This window comes from Conger conger, chromosome 6 (genome assembly GCF_963514075.1).
Source record: "Conger conger chromosome 6, fConCon1.1, whole genome shotgun sequence".
Lineage (NCBI taxonomy): Eukaryota > Metazoa > Chordata > Actinopteri > Anguilliformes > Congridae > Conger > Conger conger.
In genome coordinates this window covers 47,321,321-47,334,190 of record NC_083765.1, presented here as the reverse complement: position 1 = coordinate 47,334,190, position 12,870 = coordinate 47,321,321, and positions in this window count along the sequence as shown.

Here is a 12,870-nt window from a genome sequence, read left to right as displayed (position 1 = left end):
TTATTAAGTCTTCTGCTATTGTAGCTTATCCACTTAGAGGTTTTACTCGTTATGTGTTCACATACAATCCATTGATACAGCTGGAATCTTAATGAAGAAATGAATTGCAAGTCCCTTGCTCAAAGCCAAAATGACAGCACCTCAAAGCTAAAACCTTGGAGTTGTTTCAGGATTGTTTCAGGATTGGATGCCTATATAATTCATTTTGCTGAGTTATATCTGGTTAGATGCTCTCATTATACTGCAAGTGATTCAGCAACGGTGGCAGTAGCATCTTTCACCTCTGTATTTTGTGGAATATAACCATTTTTTGAAGGGCTCAACCTATTACTGCAGTAGTGTCAGCTTACCATTGCCTTATTTTCCATGGTACATAAACATGAAGGTAGCAGCAGCAAATGAAATGCTGCATGTAAATTGGATTTTTGCATTATCGCACTAAAACATTGCTGTTGTGTAAGAGCTGCAGATGGTCTCTGTGAAGTAATGTTAAGGGTAACCTACCATCCATGTCCTGGCTGGTACAATGCACTGTTACATAAAGGAACATGAAAGGAAGCTGAAATTATCCACTGCATAACATATTACATTACTGGTATTTAGCAGATGTTCTTATCGAGAGCTCTTTACACAACACTAGCCTTTCTATCTAGCCTTCTCCATTTACTGTAAAAAAAGAAAATCTTGTTTCAGTTTAAAAATCTTAATTTAAGTGAACTAAAGGTGACATGTTATTTACAGTAATTCGTGAAACAATTTGTTTTCTCAAGTTGACTTAACTGAACATTCTAATGCAGCATGGCCACTAACCTTTTGAAATTGAAACAATAATTATTTTGTACAGTGTTTATACAGCTTGATACATACTGAAGTATGGGAATCAAACCTGCAAACTTTCGCTTACAAGCCCAGATCCTTCCCCATTATTATACACGACCCATAAACTGATAGTTTAAAGGAGAAAATGGAAGGAACATTTTGGTGGGTCGGACCCCCCTAATTGAGACTTAAATCCTAAAAGTAAATAAAAAACAAAAGATAAGGGGGGTTCAAAAACCTACATAAACATCATTACGTTACAGTAATTCTAATATACAACAGTGCTTCCCCAGCCCTGTCTGAAGTAAAATTGCTCAATGGAATTATGTCAGTATATTATTGTTCGGAGCAAATGTACTAGTTTCACTTTGAGAGTAGCCCCAAGAAGAGACCTGAACACCCCTGAAAAAGACTACCCCCCCCCCCCCCGATGTAACCCCTGACTCATGGCTACTAATGAATCCCCTGGTTGATCAGGTTGACCTGTCCTCAGCAGATACGCAGCCCTCTGGTGAAGTGACCGGGACGAGCTGGGGGAAGACTGGAAGAAAGGGGCCGGTGAACAGATCAGAAATACATCTTCAGTTACTTCAGTCTACATAACAGCAGTAGCCATGGGCTGTATATACTGTGTCTCACACAGGTGCACACAAATCCACAATCACTCACACACACCCACACACACACACACATGCACACACAAACACGCCCGCCAGTCTCACTCTGTCAATGACAAGAAGGCTATTGTAGCTGAATTCTTCATTCTACACACTCAACCACGATCTAACATACACACAGCAAAGCCAGGATCTCAGAGAACAGTAAACAAATACAAAGTGATACCCAGAGAGACCCAGTTCTGTCCATTCTACCTCTCAGAAAGTTCCTTTAACAGGCATGAAATAAACCACTGTATTTCCTCATTCCTTTAAGGTCCCTTCTCTCCTCTATGGAGTCATAGCTACCTGTCACATTCCATGCTCCCATATCCTAGCATTTTTTGCTTCCCGCCTTTGTTTTCCTGTTTCTTGTCTTTGTTCGCCTTCCATAGTCTTTCACTCACCTGTGTCTCGTTACCCGTTTCCCTGAGCTCACACCTTTTGCCTGTTTATTACCCTTCACTTCACTTGATAACCTTTACTGTTCCTGTTGGCCGTTATTGGACTACTGCCGGTTTGTTCTATGGACTGTCTAGTAAAGACATCTTTTCCAGGGAGGTGGCAGCTTTGCTGTATTTTGGGTTGCAATCAGTTCTTCAGTCCTTGTGCCTGTCAGCTACCACAGACTAATTCAGTCCATGATATTCTGAAACCTGGTTCAAATTGATTATTAAAAATCAGTGCCTGAAGAGATTTCACCCTGACCTTGTCCTCTCTCAACCCCTCTTTGTAAATTACACAGTGCCCAAAGCCATGTAACTAGCTGCTCTCAAATTAAATTTGAGAGTTTTGTCAATTCTCCCACTTGTCAGATATATATAAGAGGTATACTATATGTATATATACCCACACTCACCAAGCATTTTATTAGGTATTTATTAGATTTATTTTTTAGACTTCTACTGTTCAGTTATGATGCGTTGTGTGTTCAGAGATGCTTTTCTGCATACCACTGTTGTAATGTGTGGTTAATTGCATTACTGTCACCTTCCTGTCAGCTTTGACCAGTCTGGCCATTCTCCTCTGATGTCTCTCATTAACAAGGCGTTTCTGTCTGCAGAACTGCTGCTCACTGGATATTTTTTTGTTTGTTGCACCATTCATCGCAAACTCTAGAGACTAGTGTGTGTGAAAATCCCAGGTGAGCAGCAAATTCTGAGATACTCAAACCACCCTGCCTGCCATCAACAATCTATCAATCTAATTCTATGGTCAAAGTCACTTAGATCACATTTCTCCCAATTCTGATGGTTGATGTGAACATTAACTGATGCTCCTGACCCATATCTACATGATTTTATGCATTGCACTGCTGCCGCACAATTGGCTGATTAGATCATCACATGAATAAGTAGGTGTAATAAAGTAAAAGTGTTCCTAATAAAGTGCGTGTATATCCCACCTTATGGATATTGTACAGTACATTTAAATTTAATTAATGAATTAAAGACTTCTGGTATTAATAAGCTTGCAGGTTAAGCATAACATTTGGGAACATAATTATGCATTGTGTACATATAACTTTAATTATAAATCAATAAGTCAAAACTGTCAGGTTGTAGACAGATGCACAATTTAAAATTTAAAAGTAGATGTAAGTTTAAGGAATGAAAACAACACCATGGTTAATAGCTGCATTAATTATTCGACTAAATTATTAAACTGCAGAACCCAATCAAATTGCTGTGCGCATACACGAGAAACGGTCCACCTGCATGGCCGTTGATCGTTTTTTCATGTTCTTTACTCACATCATTAAAAAAGTGAAAGCTCCATCTGCTTTAATGAACTGTTGGTGGAGTGCCAGAGTGAACATAGCGCACATTTATTTTTAATTCAGTACAAGTTCAGTTTAAAGCAATGTGCAGTATTGACACTGGAATATATCATACATGTTTTATCCCTACATACTCTCTTTTACCAATCATCACCATATATTTATATTATGCAGTGTCAGATATGCATCACATTTAAATCCATTAGCTTTTTTATTATGTATTTTATTTTGAGGAATTGACTATATTGGTGTAGCCTATCATGCATTTAATGTAATGGGTCCAAAGTGTGGTAGCATTGAGTATGTGCATGGAAAACAAATCTTGCAATCTTGAGAAAAAGCCAGTGTTATTGCATTGTGAGACAAGGAACAACATGACAGTTTAAAGCCCAGGATAGTACTTACCAATATGGAAAGTGTTGAAGTGCTTATTAAATTATTAATGAGGATCTTGTCAGACAGACATGATTCTGACAGCTAGAGTTTCAGCACTTGAAAGAGAGGTGACTCAAGCAATTGTGACAGTGTGGTTAACAGGATAAACATGATCTTTGTCTTATGCGAGCCAATGAAACACAAGGTGAGTTCAGAACTAAACAAACAAAAATATTCACTTTCCAAACTGTGTATTGTGGCGCCCCGGGGGGAGAGAGAGACAGAGAGAGCAAGAGTAGATCAAAAATAAGGTTTTAATTATTTTCCCACGTGCCTTCAGGGCACTTTCACCAAGTTCCAACCAAACAGTTTTCTCAAAAAACGGGAAAAAAAATAACCGGCCAAAAAATTAGGTACACCGGTCCGTCGGTGACTGTGGGTGGTCCGTTCCGCCTTCGCCTTTCGGTAGGGCCTCCGAAGACCCGCGGTTCCACCGTGGTGTCGTTGCTTGTTTCTAATTGCTGTTTTTTTCAACTCACTGGGCTTTGCCTCCGTCTCCCTCCGTACTCAGCCCCGCTCTGTGGTTGCGCCCCGTCTTTTGTAGGGCCTCTCGTTCCTCCTTGGAGTCAGTCCGGCTGCGCCTGTCCAATTAGAAATGTTAATTCATTCCTAGCTCACATTCCTCACGCGTCTTTTCTCCGTGTCGCTGGCCATGGTGCTGATTCTCCCCGCCGGCTCTCTCTCCTCGGTGCGGCTCTGCTAGATACGAACAGGGGAAATACACGTGATTAAAGACCTTTCCCAGTGCTTGGCGCCGGCGCACGGGCCGTTCCACTCCAGTGGTGTACCGATTCCTGATCGGGCCACCACAGTATCCAAAGAATAAAAGTTACACTAATTGTTTGTTAAATTTGTAAGTAAAGAACAAATGTTTGTTGAATTCTGCCCAAATACAGGAGACAAATTGCTCTTCCCATCCAAGTCTGCTGTCTACATGTAAATAAGTTATTGGATCAGCAAACTGTAAATGAGAGAACAATCTCAAACCTATTAATTTGGAAACTAGACAAATAAAAATGTTACACTCCCCCAGTGAGATGAACATAAAACCAGTGTGAAGTTACCAGTGCATCTGTTTTGCTAATGATGTACAGGTATTGAAACATAGGCCTTATGGGAGAATTTGAGAAAAATAACAAAACAAAAACAAATCCTCTGTTCATTATTCTAATGTGAATTTTGTTGTTGTTGTTGTTGTTGTTGTTGTTGGAAAAGACTAAAGATAAGAAAGGGGTCATTTTTTTCCCAACAAACTGCTTGTTCAGGCAGAATGTGGGTACCCCATTGACCAGAGTAGATTACTAATCTGTTTGATGTGTGATAAAACATGGATGTCCCACCAACGAAAACCCCCCTCTTGCTAGATGACACTAAAGGCAATCATAATCTGATACAAGACCATTAGGTCCACCTGGACACCAAAACAGGTGACTAAACAATATAAATTTTAAAGGTTGCTGTGGGGGTTATGTAATTTTCTAAATACATTTACATACAGTGTGTATTTCCAACTTGTTTTGTATTTCGGCGGCCTGTAGCGTAGTGGTTAAGGTACATGACTGGGACACGCAAGGTCGGTGTTTCGAATCCCGGTGTAGCCACAATAAAATCTGCACAGCCGTTGGGCCCTTGAGCAAGGCCCTTAACCCTGCATTGCTCCAGGAGAGGATTGTCTCCTGCTTAGTCTAATCAACTGTACGTCGCTCTGGATAAGGGCGTCTGCCAAATTTCAATAATGTAATGTAATGTAATTTCAAAGGAGGTGAATGGTGGTTTTGACTGCAATATTCAGTCCTATAAACTGAATATGAAATAGCAGTCCAGAACACCATTGAGAGGTTATTAAAAAGGCAGGCAGTTCATCTGCATGCAAGGGTAAATGTACATGATAAAATATTTCACATTTTAGAAACCCAGGAATCAATTCTATATCCTTTTTCTAATTTATTTGTTTTCCTCCAGGTTTCAAGTGCTTCCATGCCTCTGATGAATAAAGCATATGGTTGAGTTTCTTCCTGCAGTCTAGTGATCATCGCTCTCAAAAAGATACAACCAGGAGTGACAGCCATGCTTCACAGTGCTGGAATCATGGGCCACCTACTGTATGTGCATGTTTCAGAGGCCTGCTGGGTAGTTCATCCAGGTAAGGCCCTGTTCTCATTCCTGATTTAATCAATGTGTCTGTTTATTTGGCAGGGACAATGCACGTAAATAATCCATTATCAAAATATCTGCTTATTCCTACTCAGGGTCGCTGGGGGTGCTGGAGGCTATCCCCACACTCATTGGTTGAGAGGCAGAAATACACCCTAGACAGTTTGCCAATCCATCAAAGGGCACACACCATTCACTCACACCTAGGGGCAATGTAGACTCTCCAATTAATCTAGCCAGCATGTCCTTGCTCTATGAGGGAAACTGGAGGAAACCCATGTGGACACGGGGATAAAATGTGAACTCCACACAGAAAGGCCTTGGCCAGGATTTGAAAGCAGGACCGCCCCGCCATCAATAATATTTCTGTAAATATGCCAGTTAGCCAGGGAGGAAAATTGTTTTCTGTAGTCCCTGGGCTACATGTCTTTGGACTTGTGCATCTATCCCTTTTCATATAACAATATACACATAAGTACTATGCACTGAGGGAAAACATTCCTAGTTACGTGCTTAGTTTCTTCACATAATTCACTAGTTAATCATGATAAATAATCATCAAAAATACGTTTTCTGCAGTGTGGTGAGAAATCAGTTGAATATGAGAGTCAATGCATGTCCACACAACTCTTGTCTGTCTTTAGCTTATTAGCATTATTAGCATTATAATCAGAATCAACTGAGAACAAATTATTTAAGGATTGGGTTAAGAAAATAAAGTCAGGGTTAGAGGCAGCGTTATGGTTAGGGTTATGAAAATGATCATTCTTACGGTTTGTATTGATATACTGATGTTCTAAACCTGAATTAAAATTTTTTTTTTTTTACATGCAGGTACAACCTTGATTTCTAATCCTTGCAACTTTTTTCTGACTTGTCCTTATCTCCAAAAACCACAAAGTAGAAGCCCGCTTTCTTTTCAAAAGGTGTTCATGCAGTTATTCACATATTCAACCTAAAGTAGATAAATAAAAATATTATTATTATTATTTTATTAGAAACTAAAGCAAAGGTATCAGGCTTGGTACCTTTCTTATGGGTGCAGCAACAGCATCCCACCAGGATACTGAACTCAGAAGCTTGAGGTACATCCAGCTCCTTAAACGCTATACCACTCTGCCTCAAGAGAAATATCAGATACGTATCACTGACAGCTTCAGCCAGACCTCAGTGTGTTATCAGACCAAACCAATATCCTTTCCTCCTATGAAGGTTAGTGTTCCAGTATTTCAGCTTTCTGGGATTTTAATTGATTTGTGATCTTGAAGAAAAAACTGATTTTATATATCAATATAATCTAAATGTTTTTAATGAATTAGCAGTTTTTGAATTAGCAAAGAAATATCAATTCTAAATGTACTGAAATAAGAACATGGTATGAGGTAGCGGTAAAAAAACAAGAAACTAAAGATTTAATGGTGACATTGTATTCCAAATTCCTTTTCTCCTATTTACTAAGATACTGTTTATCAATAGGAGATCTGAATGGGAGAGAATGGGTACAGTCTGGAAATGCAGACATGTGACGTGAAGAAAAGCCAAACACAATCCATAACAGCAGCCTCTTCACTTATTTAGGAATGCCTTTTCTAAAAATCCTCTTTACTGAAATTACTTTATTCCTTTCATATGCTTGTTCCTTCAACAGTGCTTGGATACTAAGCTAGCAAATAAATTGTTGTAGGTAGTGTGATGCCATTTTATTATCCATACTTTATTGTGCTTAGTGGTAGGGGTGGGCTGTGCAGTTCTACATTGCTTGCATATGTGGTCATTTATTTATCCATTTGATGCATTTATTTATTTCAGGGGTAAGGAGTTAAGCCCAGCTTTTTATGCTTTTTATGGGTGGTGGGGAGGAGTTGCGGTCCCTATTCTATCATGCACAGGAAAGATGCCTTGACTGGCCACAAATCCATAGTTCCACAGTTCCAATTGCTATTACATTGACATTGACATTGATGAATCTCAGGGTGTGATTATATTTCTGAATTAACCAATAACAGACCCCACATTAACTGTATTTTCCTGAGCTGCTAAAAGAACCTGGGTTGAGCCCAGCAGAGTTCTTCTGGGAGTCAGGGAAGAGTCGGAGTGGATATTGACCAGAACAAGGATCTGTAGTATGAGGGCCTTCACTCCCCATTGACGTTTCTGAGCCAGGCTGCTTAGGAGCATTTATCTTGAATGATGCCGGAGGGCATAGCTGCTGTTTAGTGGCAGCTTGCATTATTCGATCTGCATATCCCATGAGGAGTCAGCCAACAATGGACTTGAATCTTGAATGTGGGGATTTGTACAATTACAGTCTGCCGAACATCCTCCTGTGAGTCTCTGCTGTGAAACCCTTGTCCTCAGTCATTTCCCAGAAACAACACGTTTCCATGTTTCCAGGAAATTAATTTTCCCCATATTTGGCCAATCGGCTCACACTTTCAGTACAGTGTACTCATCTCCCAGGTGCAACAGCTTAAAAAAAGACAACATTCATTTCACAGGGATGAAATGCAGAGTTATACTCGTCCAACATGCGTAAATAAAACTCTTTGGGAAATTGCATTTGCAAACAGTTTTACTGACACAAGTAAAACTGTTTGCAAATGCAATTTCCCAAAGAGTTTTATTATTTATTTTTAAGTCTAAAATAAATAAAAGTAAATATTTTTTCACATGTATAAAATCTGATCTTTTATGCTGTAGATGTAAACTAGACTGACTATTTTTAGGACAAATGGTATATAGCAGCTTTATCCAAAGCGCTGTACAATTTATGCTTCTCATTCACCCATTCATACGCACACTCACAGCAATTGGCTGCCATGCACGGCACCAACCAGCTCATCACCAACCAAGACACCTAACATTTGGGGATTAGGAGTCTTGCTCAGGGACACTTCGACACACCCAGGGTGGGAATCGAACTGGCAAGCCTCCGACTGCCAGGCAACTGCTCTTACCACCTGAGCCAATGTCGCCCCAAGACAAAGAGACAAGTCAACATAATTCACTAATTGTATACAAATGTAACTATTATAGTGTGCACAGCATCTTGCTGTGCTAGGACCATTATCTACACTAGATATAATCTGGTTATTGGTATTCATCATGCTTAGAAAATGAACTGTATCTACTCTTCAGCACAAAAGATCTTGACTGAAAGTAACGATAATGACTGTCTAGGGTTTTCAATACACATCTCCAAGCATCATTAAATCAGTCCCACAGGGAAAGTAGAGAGACATTTTCAAAGTGGCCCTTTATTCTGTGTTTTTACATATTGATCAGAACAAACTTAACAAAAGAGGGGAGGTTACTTAAGTGCAGTCACAAAGAATTCAGTACTGTGGTGTACTGTGATGCTACCTTAAAGCAGGTTCCCCTTTAGCAGACTTGAGCACTCTCTAAAAAAACATGATGCCAGTCCCAAGGATTTAAAAGTGAGGTTAAATTTGAATGACCGCCTTTTCAAAGATTCCATTGCTTAATCCCACTGATAAGACTCATCTAAAAAATGCATGGAAAGCTGAACCGTCGGTACCTGTGAAAACCTCTGGTTCCTTGTGTGCCTGCCGTTGTAAACTGAGCTTGAGACTTGCCCTTGTTCTCAAGCTACATAACAGACTATGGGACCTTCCATGACGAAGACTGCAGTGAAACTCTTCATGTTACTTGTTGCAAAGGCAAATCCCAATACACTACTGAAGGCAGTGATACTTATAACTCAAATCTTATCAACAGGCAACTATTGGCTTTAAATAGGGCCTTGGAATCTGTTCCAATAAATAACAGGGGTAAAGATAATGAGAACCTAGAATATAAGTAGTGTGTGCTGGGATCGTATATCCCACTCGTCAAAGCCCATCAGTGCTGCATGGTTCAATCTGAACATGAAGTCCATGATGTCACACAGATCTGACAGCCATCGAACAGCAACAACGGTTTTTCACCTGGTTTGCTGCCTTAAAACTAGGCATGAAGCAGCAGATGAGGCCAACACCTGGCACCCGGACATGAAACACTCAACTCCATCTGCTCCACCTTTATAAGCGGCCGCTGACATGGAGAACTAACTCAGCCAGAGCGCGGTGAGAAAAGAGGAGGAATAAATTGAGATTAAATAACAGGTTTGAAACTGCAAAGTCTGCAGAATCCAGCATCAGCATCCTCCATTCCAATTTGCACTGAGTGACAAGATCTTTAATAGCAGTGGAGACATGGAAAGGCTCTTCTAGAGCCTCCATTCTAAAGGTATATCTGGAAACCATGTTACTGGAGAACATCAATACATATCATTCCTTAGCGACAGTTGATCGAAACGGGGACAGAAGATACACGGGTAACATCTGTCACAATAATATTAATGATTTTATGTCTATTATTGCAGACTGGGAAACATGTTGGTAGCACATACTTAAATTGTGGCATGTTATATATTTTGATCTATATATTGCTGTCTATGGTCTCTGTGGTATATTTATTTTGCTTTCATTTACATGAATATACAGTGAGGAAGAATAAAAGTATTGGGAAACCACTATGGAATACATTGAATTCACAATAATCTTCATTTGAAGAGAAAGCCTGCTGTGGCAATAACAGTGCCTTAGGTGTGAACAGCACAGACTGCTTGAGCTGTACATTTTTATCACTTTATTGAGCATTCATACTACATATTTCTGCTAAAATTTTAGACAGTACTTCCGCTATGACAAAAAAACAGAAGGCAGCTATTTAGCAAACTCTGATTGTCGGATATTTCCATTATAATGAAATAACTGTCAATTTGTTATGTTTGTTATGTAAATCTTTTAGACTTTTCGGTCTTCTGCTGCTGTAGCCTATCCTCTTAGAGGTTTGATGCGTTGTGTGTTCAGAGATGCTCTTCTGCATATCACTGTTGTAATGCGTGGTTGGTTATTTGCGTTACTGTCACCTTCTTGTCAGATTTGACCATTCTGGCTCTTCTTCTCTGACCTCTCTCATTAACAACGTGTTTTTGCCCGCAAAACTGCTGCTCACTGGATGTTTTTAGTTTGTAGTTTATCTGTAAACTCTAGTGACTGTTGTGCGTGAAAATCACAACAGATCAGCAGTGTCTGGCACCAACAATCATTCCATGTTCAAAGTCACTTAGATCACATTTATTCCCAATTCCCACATTTTGTCTGAACAACAGCTGAACCTCTTGACAATGTCTGCATGCTTTTATGCAATTAGTTGCTGCCACATGACTGGCTGATTAAATATTTGCATTAACAAGCTGGTGTACAGGTCTACCTAATAAAGTGCTCACTGAGTCTATATTAAGGCTTGAAGCCACGGCACAAGACATCCTTTCAATAGCCTTTTACCACCTATTGAGGTCTGAAGTGAAATCGCTAGTGCACGCTAGTGCACGCTCTTGTAGCATGTCTGATGAAAACCTGTTCAGGTCTATTCATCTGCACAATAAGAAGGACATCAGGGACAGACAGTTGTAAGTTGCCTTAAAAGTGCGTAAGGAGCATATCAGTGTGCAGGCTTCCTTCTTTTCACAGGCAGTTCTAAGGCCTTGCAAATGACATCTTAAACAAACCTATTCAGTCTGGATGACAGGCTCCATATCAAAGTAGCAATGACACCCCCCCTCCCTCCACCTCAGTCATTTGCAATTATCTCTGGAAGATTACACCAGGGCCCGATAAAAATACCATTAATCAAAAAGCAAAAAATGCACCTTCAACAATCTTCTGAATCAAATGTCCCTTTGCCAGATATACAGTTTGTATTTGTTTGTTATATACTGATTTAACCCTCTAAAGAGGTTCTGGACTGTGGGACCCGTTTTCAATGTTTACTAAAATAAAAATGATACAACAAATATTTTTTTCAACCTTTGACTCATAACCCTTGGCTCATTTTCTGTGAAGAACATGTAAATGAACTCATTTTCATTGAGTACACACTGTGCACCCCCCTACACATTTACATACAGGCTATTCGGGTCCACTGGACCCAAAGGTTATGAGTATGAGGTTTATATGTTTAATAAGTATAAGGTTTGCTGTGTACCTTTACCTGGTCTTCCTTCTATCTTGGACTATTGTGTGTGCTGAGTAGCAGAAATATGTCCACCGCACAAGGGTTAAATATATTTTTCTTCTTCTTTAACACATGAATAATAATGTTTGAATAATTTACTGAAACACAGTCCATATGATTGGTTTGTATCCATTGATCTATGATAGTGATTAGGAGTTTGAATTTGAATCTTTGTCAAAATAAGAAGGTAGTGAGTTATTAATAAGATGACTCAGTAACTTCCACATATGAGCTTATTCACTAAATAAAGAATAACCCTCAATAGATATGTGAATTAATTTATTTCAAGACAGGATTTGTTGGTGCATAGAAATGAGCATATAAATATATGAAACCTGAGAGGTAAGCTGAGTGATGAGATGAATTGATTGGATGTTTTCCCTCATTTCTTCCTCATGCATGATGAGGCATGGTCAGTAGCAAGTGACTGCACCTTTCACTGAGAATTCACTGAAACCAGAAAAAATATTATATATATTTTTTGGCACTAAAGCCTGAACTTCTGTATGATTTTCTTCTTTGAGTCTCAGTTTGTAACAAGTGAAAATTCTAGGCAACAGACAAGCATTCACCTCGGTTTCTCCTTGGTTGACTGTCTGCGTGCAGAGGGGGTAAGCTTGTGATTGGTCGGCAGTGAATGAGCATGAATACCACAAACTGCAGTGATTCTGCTATTGAGCAAGTCTTTACCTCAGTGATGGTAGTCTGCCTGATATGTCCTTAAGCCCTGATATAGGAGTACTGTACCCCCTTCATTCAGGTTAAAATATACTTTTCTATCCCTTTCTCTCACTTCTGCACTGCAGTGAGTCAGTGTTTGTAGGATCCCATGACTCCGATGTCTGGCACTTCAATGAGAAAATGGTTGCCTTAGATATCTGAAGAAAGCGCTGGTGCCCTTTCTGTACTGAGTGGAGGTGATTAGAGTTTAGGATTTAGGAGAGT